The following is a 12,685-nucleotide window of genomic DNA, read 5'->3' on the forward strand; positions in this document are numbered from 1 at the left end:
CCGTCTAAAACTAAAAATGAACGTATCCTTCAGACTGTTCTGCTGTGTGTTCGCTTACCTACGGGAGTTGAATCTGCCTTGAGATTCAGAGGGTGAGAAGCGCGTTTCTTCTATGAGCTGCGTTTGGTAATCCCGAGTGAATGTGAGAAAACGCTGTATTGAGAATTATCTGCTTCTAAAACCAAAACAGAGCGACCTAACAGAACGGCCTTCAATGTGTGCGTTCAACTTACAGAGGTAAATTGATGTGTGTTTGCAGGAGTTTGTAAACCCTTTCTGTGAAGAAGCAGAAAACGCATTTTTCCAGCCAAATCCATGCATTTCAGAAATAGCTGTAAATCTCCGTCTAAAACTCAAAACGAACGTATCCTTCAGACATCTCTGCTGTCTGTTCGGTTACCTACGGAAGTTGAATCTGTATTGAGATTCAGAGGGTGAGAAGTGCGTTTCTTCTAGGAACTGCGTTTTGATATTCCAGAGTGAATGGGAGTAAACGCTGTATTGAGAAATATCTGCTTCCAAAACCAGAACGGAGCAACTTAACCGATCGGCCTTCAATGTGTGCGTTCAACTTACAGAGTTAAACTGATGTGTGTTTGCAGGATTTTGTAAGCTTTTTCTTGAAGCAGCAGAAAACGCATTTTTCCACCCAAATCAAAGCATTTCAGAAATAGCTGTAAATCTCCGTCTAAAACTCAAAACGAACGTATCTTTCAGACTGCTCTTCTGTGTGTTCGCTTACCTATGGTAGTTGAATCTGCCTTGAGATTCAGAGAGTGAGAAGCGCGTTTCTTCTAGGAGCTGCGTTTTGATATTCCCGAGTGAATGGGAGTAAACGCTGTATTGAGAAATATGTGCTTCTAAAATCAAAACGGAGCAACCTAACAGAACGGCCTTCAATGTGTGCGATCAACTTACAGAGTTAAACTGATGTGTGTTTGCAGGAGTTTTTAAACACTTTCTGTGAAGAAGCAGAAAACGCATTTTTTCCGCCAAATCCAAGCATTTCAGAAATAGCTGTAAATCTCGGTCTAAAACTCAAAACGATCGTATCCTTCAGACGTCTCTGCTGTGTGTTCTCTTACCAACGGCAGTTGAATCTGCCTTGAGATTCAGAGGATGAGAAGCGCGTTTATTCTAGGAGCTGCGTTTTGTATTCCAGAGTGAACGGGAGTAAACGCTGTATTGAGAAATATCTGCTTCTAAAACCAAAACGGAGCAACCTAACAGAACGGCCTTCAATGTGTGCGTTCAACATACAGAGTTAAACTGATGTGTGTTTGCAGGAGTTTGTGCACCCTTTCTGTGAAGAGGAAGAAAACGCATTTTTCCAGCAAAATCCAATCATTTCTGAAATAGCTGTAAATCACCGTCTACAACTCAAAACGAACGTATGCTTCAGACATCTCTGCTGTGTGTTCGCTTTCCTACGGGAGTTGAATACGCCATGAGATTCAGAGGGTGAGAAGCGCTTTTCTTCTTGGAGCTGCTTTCTGATATTCCCGAGTGAATGGGAGTAAACGCTGTATTGAGAAATATCTGCTTCTTAAACCAAAACGGAGCAACCTAACAGAACGGCCTTCAATGTGTGCGTTCAACTTACAGAGTTAAATTGATGTGTCTTTTCAGGAGTTTGTAAATCCTTTCTGTGAAAAAGCAGAAGACGCATTTTTGCATCCAAAGCCAAGCATTTCAGAAATTGCTGTAAATCTCCGTCTAAAACTCAAAACGAAAGTATCCTTCAGACTGCTCTGCTGTGTGTTCGCTTACATACGGGAGTTAAACTGCCTTCAGATTCAGAGGGTGAGATGCGCGTTTCTTATAGGAGCTGCGTTTTGATATTCCAGAGTGAATGGGAGTAAACGCTGTATTGAGAAATATCTGCTTCTAAAACCAAAACGGAGCGACCTAACAGAACGGCCTTCAATGGGTGCGTTCAATTTACAGAGTTAAACTGATGTGTGTTTGCAGGAGTTTGTAACCTTTTTCTCTGAATAAGCAGAAAACGCATTTTTCCACCCAAATCCAACCATTTCAGAAATAGCTGTAAATCTCCGTCTAAAACTCAAAACGAACGTATCCTTCAGACTGCTTTTCTCCGTGTTCGCTTACCTACGGTAGTTGAATCTGCCTTGAGATTCACAGAGTGAGAAGCGCGTTTCTTCTAGGAGCTGCGTTTTGATATTCCCGAGTGAATGGGATTAAACGCTGTATTGAGAAATATCTGCTTCAAAAACCAGAACGGAGCAACTTAACAGAACGGCCTTCAATGTGTGCGTTCAACTTACAGAGTTAAACTGACGTGTGTTTGCAGGAGTTTGCAAACCCTTTCTGTGAAGAAGTAGAAAACGCATTTTTCCAGCCAAATCCAAGCATTTCAGAAATAGCTGAAAATCTCCGTCTAAAACTCAAAACGACCGTATCCTTCAGACTGCCCTGCTGTGTGTTCGCTTACCTATGGGTGTTTAATCTGCCTTGAGATTCAGAGAGTAATAAGCGCGTTTCTTCCTGGAGCTGCGTTTTGATATTCCAGAGTGAATGGGAGTAAACGCTGTATTGAGAAATATCTGCTTCTAAAACCGAAACGGAGCAACCTAACAGAACGGCCTTCAATGTGTGCGTTCAACTTACAGAGTTAAACTGATGTGTGTTTGCAGGCGTTTGTAAACTCTTTCTGTGAATAAGCAGAAAACGCATTTTTCCAGCCAAATCCAAGCATTTCAGAAATAGCTGTAAATCTCCGTCTAAAACTCAAAACGAACATATCCTTCAGACTGCTCTGCTGTGTGTTCCCTTACCTATGGGAGTTGAATCTGCCTTGAGATTCAGAGGGTGAGAAGCGCGTTTCTTCTAGGAGCTGCGTTTTGATATTCCAGAGTAAATGGGAGTAAACGCTGTATTGAGAAATATCTGCTTCTAAAACCAAAACGGAGCAACTTAACAGAACGGCCTTCAATGTGTGCTTTCACCTTACAAAGTTAAACTGATGTGTGTTTGCAGGAGTTTGTAAACCCTTTCTGTGAAGAAGTAGAAAACGCATTTTTCCAGCCAAATCCAAGCATTTCAGAAATAGCTGTAAATCTCCGTCTAAAACTCAAAACGAACGTATCCTGCAGACTGCTCTGCTGTGTGTTCGCTTAACTACGGGAGTTGAATCTGCCTTGCGATTCAGAAAGTAAGAAGCGCGTTTCTTTTAGGAGCTGCGTTTTGATATTCCAAAGTGAATGGGAGTAAACGCTGTATTGAGAAATATCTGCTTCTAAAACCAAAACGGAGCAACCTACCAGAACGGCCTTCAATCTGTGCGTTCAACTTACAGAGGTAAACTGATGTGTGTGTGCAGGAGTTTTTAAACCCTTTCTGTGACGCAGCAGAAAACACATTTTTCCAGGGAAACGCAAGCACTTCAGAAATAGCTGTAAATCACCGTCTAAAACTCAAAACGAACGTGTTTTTCAGACTGCTCTGCTGTGTGTTCGCTTACCTACGGGAGTTGAATCTGCCTTGAGATTCAGGGTGTGAGAAGCGCGTTTCTTCTAGGAGCTGCGTTTTCATATTCCAGAGTGAATGAAAGTAAACGCTGTATTGAGAAATATCTGCTTCTAAAACCGAAACGGAGCAACCTAACAGAACGGCCTTCAATGTGTGCGTTCAACTTACAGAGGTAAACTGATGTGTGTTTGCAGGAGTTGGTAAACCCTTTCTGTGAAGAAGCAGACAACGCATTTTTCCAGCGAAATCCAAGCATTTCAGAAATAGCTGTACATCTCCGTCTAACACTCAGATCGAACGTATCCTTCAAAATGCTCTACTGTGTATTCGCTTACTTACGGGAGTTGAATCTGCCTTAAGATTCAGAGGGTGACAAGCGCGTTTCTTCTAGGAGCTGCGTTTTGATATTCCAGAGTGAATGGGAGTAAATGATGTATTGAGAAATATCTGCTTCTATAACCAAAACGAAAAAACCTAACAGAACCTCCTTTAATGTGTGCGTTCAACTTACACAGGTAAACTGATGTGTTTTTGCAGGAGTTTGTAAACCCTCTCTGTGAAGAAGCAGAAAACGCATTTTTCCAGCCAAATCTAAACATTTCAGAAATAGCTGTAAATCTCCGTCTAAAACTCAAAAGGAACGTATCCTTCAGACTGTTCTGCTGTGTGTTCGCTTACCTATGGGAGTTGAATCTGCCTTGAGATTCAGAGAGTGAGAAGCGCGTTTCTTCTAGAAGCTGCGTTTTGATATTCCAAAGTAAATGTGAGTAAACGCTGTATTGAGAAATATCTGCTTCTACAATCAAAACGGAGCAACATAAAAGAACGGCCTTCAATGTGTGCGTTCAACTTACAGAGTTAAACTGATGTGTGTTTGCAGGAGTTTGTAAACCCTTTCTGTGAATAAGCAGAAAAAGGCATTTTTCCAACCAAATCCAAGCATTTCAGAAATAGCTGTAAATCTCCGTCTAAAACTCAAAACGAACGTATTTTTCAGACTGCTCTGCTGTGTGTTGGCTTACCTACTGGAGTTGAATCTGCATTGAGATTCAGAGAGTGCGAAGCGGGTTTCCTCTAGGAGCTGCGTTTTGATATTCCAGAGTGAATGGGTGTAAACGCTTCATTGAGAAATATCTGTTCTATAACCAAAACGGAGCAACCGATCAGAACGGCCTTCAATATGTGCGTTCAACTTACAGAGTTAAACTGATGGGTGTTTGCAGGAGTTTGTAAACCCTGTCTGTGAAGAAGCAGTAAACGCATATTTCCAGCCGAATCCAAGCATTTCAGAAATAGCTGTAAATCTCCGTCTCAAACTCAAAACGAACGTATCCTTCAGACTGTTCTGCTGTGTGTTCACTTACCTACGAAAGTTGAACTTTCCTTGAGATTCAGAGGGTGAGAAGCGCGTTTCTTCTAGGACCTGCGTTTTGATATTCCAGAGTGAATGGGAGTAAACGCTTTATTGAGAAATATCTGCTTCTAAAACCAAAACGGAGGAACCTAACAGAACGGCCTTCAATGTGTGCGTTCAACTTACAGAGTTAAACTGATGTGTGTTTGCAGAAGTTTGTAAACCCTTTCTGTGAAGAAGCAGAAAACGCATTTTTTCAGCAAAATCCAAGCATTTCACAAATAGATTTAAATCTCCGTCTAAAACTCAAAACGAACGTATCCTTCAGACTGCTCTGCTGTGTGTTCGCTTACCTACGGGAGTTGAATCTGCCTTGAGATTCAGAGAGTGAGAAGCGCGTTTCTTCTAAAAGCTGCGTTTTGATATTCCAGAGTGAATGGGAGTAAACGCTGTATTGAGAAATATCTGCTTCTAAAACCAAAACGGAGCAACCTAACAGAACGGCCTTCAATGTGTGCGTTCAATTAGAGTTAAACTGATGTGTGTTTGCAGGAGTTTGTAAACCCTTTCTGTGAAGAAGCAGAAAACGCATTCTTCCAGCCAAATACAAGCTTTGCTGAAACAGCTGTAAATATCCGTTTAAAACTCAAAACGAACTTATCCTTCAGACTGCTCTGCTGTGTTGGCTTACCTATGGGAGTTGAATCTGCCTTGAGAGTCAGTGAGTGAGAAGCGCGTTCCTTCTAGGAGCTGCGTTTTGATATTCCAGAGTGAATGGGTGTAAACGCTGTATTGAAAAATATCTGCTTCTAAAACCAAAACGGAGCAACCTAACAAAACGGCCTTCAATTGCGTTCATATTACAGAGGTAAACTGATGTGTGTTTGCAGGAGTTTGTAAACCCTTTCTATGAAGAAGCAGAAAACGCATTCTTCCAGCCAAATCCAAGCATTTCAGAAATAGCTGTAATACCGTCTAAAACTCAAAACGAACGTATCCTTCTGACTGCTCTGCTGTGTGTTCAGTTAAAAATGGGAGTTGAATCTGCCTTGAGATTCAAAGGGTGAGAAGAGCGTTTCTTCTAAGAGCTGGGTTTTGGTTTCCAGAGTGAATGGGAGTAAACCTTTTATTGAGAAATATCTGCTTCTAAAACCAAAACGGAGGAACCTAACAGAACGGCCTTAAATGTGTGCGTTCAACTTACAGAGTTAAACTGATGTGTGTTTGCAGGAGTTTGTAAACCCTTTCTATGAAGAAGCAGAAAAGGCATTCTTCCAGCCAAATCCAAGCATTTCAGAAATAGCTGTAATACCGTCTAAAACTCAAAACGAACGTATCCTTCTGACTGCCCTGCTGTGTGTTCGCTTACCTATGGGAGTTGAATCTGCCTTGAGATTCAAATAGTGAGAAGCACGTTTCTTCCAGGAGCTGCGTTTTGATATTCCATCATGAGTGGGAGTAAACGATGTATTGAGAAATATCTGCTTCTAAAACAAAAACGGAGCAACCTAACAGAACGGCCTTCAATGTGTGCGTTCCACTTACAGAGTTAAACTGATGTGTGTTTGCAGGAGTTTGTAAACCCTTTCTGTGTAGAAGCAGAAAACGCATTTTTCCAGCCAAATCAAAGCATTTCAGAAATAGCTATAAATCTCTGTGTAAAACTCAAAACGAACGTATCTTTCAGACTGCTCTGCTGTGTGCTCGGTTACCTACGGGAGTTGAATCTGCCTTGAGATTCAGAGAGTGAGGAGAGCGTTTCTTCTAGGAGCTGCGTTTTGATACTCCCGAGTGAATGGGAGTAAACGCTGTATTGAGGAATATCTGCTTCTAAAATCAAAACGGAGCAACCTAACAGAACGGCCTTCAATGTGTGCGTTCAACTTACAGAGTTAAACTGATGTGTGTTTGCAGGAGTTTGTAAACCCTTTCTGTGAATAAGCAAAAAAAGGAATTTTTCCAGGCAAATCCAAGCATTTCAGAAATAGCTGTAAATCTCCGTCTAAAACTCAAAACGAACGTATCCTTCAGACTCCTCTGCTGTGTGTTGGCTTACCTACGGGAGTTGAATCTGGATTGAGATTCAGAAAGTGAGAAGCGGGTTTCTTCTAGGAACAGCGTTTTGATATTCCAGAGTGAATGGGAGTAAACGCTGTATTGAGAAATATCTGCTTCTAAAACCAAAACAAAGCAATCCAACAGAACGGCCTTCAAAATGTGCGTTCCACTTACAGAGTTAAACTGATGTTTGTTTGCAGGAGTTTGTAAACCCTTTCTGTGAAGAAGCAGAAAACGCATTTTAACAGCCAAATCCAAGCATTTCAGAAATAGCTGTAAATCTCCGTCTAAAACTCAAAACGAACGTATCCTTCAGACTGCCCTGCTGTGTGTTCGCTTACCTATGGGAGTTGAATCTGCCTTGAGATTCAGAGAGTGAGAAGCACGTTTCTTCTAGGAGCTGCGTTTGAATATTCCATAGTGAATTGGAGCAAACGCTGTATTGAGAAATATCTGCTTCTAAAACAAAAACGGAGCAACCTAACAGAACGGCCTTCAAAATGTGCGTTCAACTTACAGAGTTAAACTGATGTGTGTTTGCAGGAGTTTGTAAACCCTTTCTGTGAAGAAGCAGAAAACGCATTTTTACAGCCAAATACAAGCATTTCAGAAAAAGCTGTAAATCTCCGTCTAAAGCTCAAAACGACCGTATCTTTCAGACTGCTCTGCTATGTGTTCGCTTACCTATGGGAGTTTAATCTGCCTTGAGATTCAGAGAGTAAGAAGCGCGTTTCTTCTTGGAGCTGCGTTTTGATATTCCTGAGTGAATGGGAGTAAAGGCTGTATTGAGAAATATCTGCTTCTAAAACCAAAACGGAGCAACCTAACAGAGCGGCCTTCAATGTGTGCATTCAACTTACAGAGTTAAACTGATGTGCGTTTGCAGGAATTTGTAAACCCTTTTTGTGAAGAAGCAGAAAAAGTATTTTTCCAGCCAAATCCAATCATTTCAGAAATACCTGTAAATCTCCGTCAAAAATTCAAATCGAACGTATTCTTCAGACTGCTCTGCTGTGTGTTGGCTTACCTATGGGAGTTGAATCTGCATTGAGATTCAGAGAGTGAGAAGCGGGTTTCTTCTAGGAGCTGCGTTTTGATATTCCAGAGTGAAAGGGAGTAAACGCTTTATTGAAAAATACCTGCTTCTAAAACCAAAACGGAGCAACCTAACAGAACGGCCTTCAATGTGTGCGTTCAACTTACAGAGTTAAACTGATGTGTGTTTCCAGGAGTTTGTAAACCCTTTCTGTGAAGAAACATAAAACGCATTTTCCAGCCAAATCCAAGCATTTCAGAAATAGCTATAAATCACCGTCTATAACTCAAAACGAACATATCCTTCAGACTGCTCGGCTGTGTGTTCAATTACCTACGGGAGTTGAATCTGCCTTGAGATTCAGAGGGTGAGAATCGCGTTATTTCTAGGAGCTGCATTTTGATATTCCAGAGTGAATGGGAGTAAACGGTGTATTGAGAAATATCTGCTTCTAAAACAAAAACGGAGCAACCTAAGGGAACGGCCTTCTATGTGTGTGTTCAACTTTCAGAGGTAACCTGATATGTGTTTGCAGGAGTTTGGAAACCCTTTCTGTGAAGAAGCAGAAAACGGAAATTTCAAGCCAAATCCAGGCATTTCAGAAATACCTGTAAATCTCACTTTAAAACTCAAAACGAACTTATCCTTCAGACTGCACTGCTGGGTGTTCGCTTACCTACGGAAGTTGAATCTGCCTTGAAATTCGGAGGGTGAGAAGCGCGTTTGTTCTAGGAGCGGCATTTTGATATTTTCGGGTGAATGGGAATAAACACTGTATTGAGAAATATCTGCTTCTAAAACCAAAACGGAGCAACATAACAGAACGGCCTTCAATGTGTGCGTTAAACTTACAGAGTTAAACTGATATGCGTTTGCAGGAGTTTGTAAACCCTTTCTGTGAAGAAGCAGAAAACGCATTTTTTAAGCCAAATCCAAGCATTTCAGAAATAGCTGTAAATTTCCGTCTAAAACTCAAAACGATCGTATCCTTCAGACGTCTCTGCTGTGTGTTCGCTTACCTACGGGAGTTGAATCTGCCTTGAGATTCAGGGGATGAGAAGCGCGTTTCTTCTAGAAGCTGCGTTTTGTATTACCGAGTGCATGGGAGTAAACGCTGTATTGAGAAATATCTGCTTCTAAAACCAAAACGGAGCAATCTAACAGAACGGCCTTCAATGTATGCGTTCAACTTACAGAGTTAAACTGATGTGTGTTTGCAGGAGGTTGTAATCTTTTTCTGTGAAGAAGCAGAAAACGCATTTTTCCAGCCAAATCCAAGCATTTCAGAAATAGCTGTAAATCTCCGTCTAAAACTAAAAATGAACGTATCCTTCAGACTGTTCTGCTGTGTGTTCGCTTACCTACGGGAGTTGAATCTGCCTTGAGATTCAGAGGGTGAGAAGCGCGTTTCTTCTATGAGCTGTGTTTGGTAATCCCGAGTGAATGTGACAAAACGCTGTATTGAGAATTATCTGCTTCTAAAACCAAAACAGAGCGACCTAACATAACGGCCTTCAATGTGTGCGTTCAACTTACAGAGGTAAACTGATGTGTGTTTGCAGGAGGTTGTAAACCCTTTCTGTGAAGAAGCAGAAAACGCATTTTTCCAGCCAAATATAAGCATTTCAGAAATAGCTGTAAATCTCCGTCTAAAACTCAAAACGGAAGTATCCTTCAGACTGCTCTGCTGTGTGTTCGCTTACCTATGGGAGTTGAATCTGCCTTGAAATTCAGAGAGTGAGAAGCGCGTTTCTTCTAGGAGCTGCGTTTTGATAATCCCGAGTGAATGTGAGTAAACGCTTTATTGAGAAATATCTGCTTCTAAAACCAAAACGGAGCAACCTACCAGAACGGCCTTCAATGTGTGAGTTCAACCTACAAAGTTAAACTGATGTGTGTTTGCAGGAGTTTGCAAACCCTTTCTGTGAAGAAGCAGAAAACGCATTTTTCCAGCCAAATACAAGCATTTCAGAAATAGCTGTTAATCTCGGTCTAAAACTCAAAACCAACGTATCCTTCAGACTGCTGTGCTGTGTGTTCGCTTACCTGCGGGAGTTGAATCTGCCTTGAGATTCAGAGGGTGAGAAGTGCGTTTCTTCTAGGAGCTGCGTTTTGATATTCCAGAGTGAATGGGAGCAAACGCTGTATTGAGAATTATCTGCTTCTAAAACGAAAACAGAGCGACGTAACAGAACGGCCTTCAATGTGTGCGTTCAACTTACAGAGGTAAACTGATGTGTGTTTGCAGGAGTTTGTAAACCCTTTCTGTGAAGAAGCAGAAAACCCATTTTTCCAGCCAAATCCAAGCATTTCAGAAATAGCTGTATATCTCCGTCTAAAACTCAAAACGAACGTATTTTTCAGACTGCTCTGCTGTGTGTTCGCTTACCTACGGGAGTTGAATCTGCCTTGAGATTCAGACGGTGAGAACCGCGTTTTTTCTAGGAGCTGCGTTTTGATATTCCCGAGTGAATGGGAGTAAACGCTGTATTGAGAAATATCTTCTTCTAAAACCAAAACTGAGAGACCTAACAGAACGGCCTTCAATGTGTGCGTTCAACTTACAGAGTTAAACTGATGTGTGTTTGCAGGAGTTTGTAAGTTTTTTCTGTGAACAAGCAGAAAACGCATTTTTCACCCCAAATCCAAGCATTTCAGAAATAGCTGTAAATCTCCGTTTAAAACTCAAAACGAACTTATCCTTCAGACTGCTCTGCTGTGTGTTCGCTTACCTACGGGAGTTGAATCTGCATTGAGATTCAGAGAGTGAGAAGCGCGTTTCTTCTAGGAGCTGCGTTTTGATATTCCCGAGTGAATGGGAGTAAACGCTGTATTGAGAAATATCTGCTTCTGAAACCAAAACGGAGCAACCTAACAGAACGGCCTTCAATGTGTTCGTTCAACTTACAGAGTTAAACTAATGTGTGTTTGCAGGAGTTTTAAACCCTTTCTGTGAAGAATCAGAAAACGCATTTTTCCAGCCAAATCCAAGCAGTTCAGAAATAGCTGTAAATCTCCGTCTAAAACACAAAACGAACCTATTTTTCAGACTGCTCTGCTGTGTGTTCGCTTACCTATGGGAGTTGAATCTGCATTGAGATTCAGAGGGTGAGACGCGCGGTTTTTCTAGGAGCTGCGTTTTGATATTCCCGAGTGAATGGGAGTAAACGCTGTATTGAGAAATATCTGCTTCTAAAACCAAAACCGAGCGACCTAACAGAACGGCCTTCAATGTGTGCGTTCAACTTACAGAGTTAAACTGATGTGTGTTTGCAGGAGTTTGTAAGCTTTTTCTGTGAAGAAGCAGAAAACGCATTTTCACCCCAAATCCAAGCATTTCAGAAATAGCTGTAAATCTCCATTTAAAACTCAAAACGAACGTTTCCTTCAGACATCTCTGCTGTGTGTTCGCTTACCTACGGCAGTTGAATCTGCATTGAGATTCAGAGGGTGAGAAGTGCGTTTCTTCTAGGAGCTGCGTTTTGATATTCCAGAGTGAATGGGAGTAAACGCTGTATTGAGAAATATCTGCTTCTAAAACCAGAACGGAGCAACTTAACAGAACGGCCTTCAATGTGTCCGTTCAACTTACAGAGTTAAACTGATGTGTGTCTGCAGGAGTTTGCAAACCCTTTCTGTGAAGAAGCTGAAAACGAATGTTTCCAGCCAAATCCAAGCATTTCAGAAATAGCTGTAAATCTCCGTCTAAAACTCAAAACGAACGTATCCTTCAGTCCGCTCTGCTGTGTGTTCGCTTACCTACGGGAGTTGAATCTGCGTTGAGATTCAGAGGGTGAGAAGCGCGGTTCTTCTAGGAGCTGCGTTTTGATATTCTCGAGTGAATGGGAGTAAACGCTGTATTGAGAAATATCTGATTCTAAAACGAAAACGGAGCGACTTAACAGAACGGCCTTCAATGTGTGCGTTCAACTTATAGAGTTAAACAGATGTGTGTTTGCAGGAGTTTGTAAACCCTTTCTGTGAAGAAGCAGAAAACGCATTTTTCCAGCCTAATCCAAGCATTTTAGAAAAAGCTGTAAATCTCCGTCTAAAAGTCAAAACCAACGTATCCTTCAGACTGCTCAGCTGTGTGTTCGCTTACCTGCGGCAGTTGAATCTGCCTTGACATTCAGAGGGTGAGAAGCGCCTTTCTTCTAGGAGCTGGGTTTTGATATTCAAGAGTGAATGGGAGCAAACGCTGTATTGAGAAATATCTGCTTCTAAAACCAAAACGGAGCAACCTAACAGAACGGCCTTCAATGTGTGCGTTCAGCTTACAGAGTTAAACTGATGTGTGTTTGCAGGAGTTTGTAAACCCTTTCTGTGAAGAAGCAGAAAACGCATTTGTCCAGCCAAATCCAAGCATTTCAGAAATAGCTGTAAATCTCCGTCTAAAACTCAAAACGAACGTATCCTTCAGACTGCTCTGCTGTGTGTTCGCTTACCTACCGGAGTTGAATCTGCCTTGAGATTCAGACGGTGAGAAGCGCGTTTTTTCTAGGACCTGCGTTTTGATATACCAGAGTGAATGGGAGTAAATGCTGTATTGATAAATATCTGCTTCTGAAACCAAAACGGAGCAACCTACCAGAACGGCCTTCAATGTATGCGTTCAACTTACAGAGTTAAACTGATGTGTGTTTGCAGGAGTTTGTAAACCCTTTCTGTGGAGAATCAGTAAACGCAATTTTCCAGCCAAACCCAAGCATTTCAGAAATAGATGTAAATCTCCGTCTAAAACCCAA

This window comes from Callithrix jacchus, chromosome 10, assembly GCF_049354715.1.
Source record: "Callithrix jacchus isolate 240 chromosome 10, calJac240_pri, whole genome shotgun sequence".
In the NCBI taxonomy this organism is placed as follows: Eukaryota; Metazoa; Chordata; class Mammalia; order Primates; family Cebidae; genus Callithrix; species Callithrix jacchus.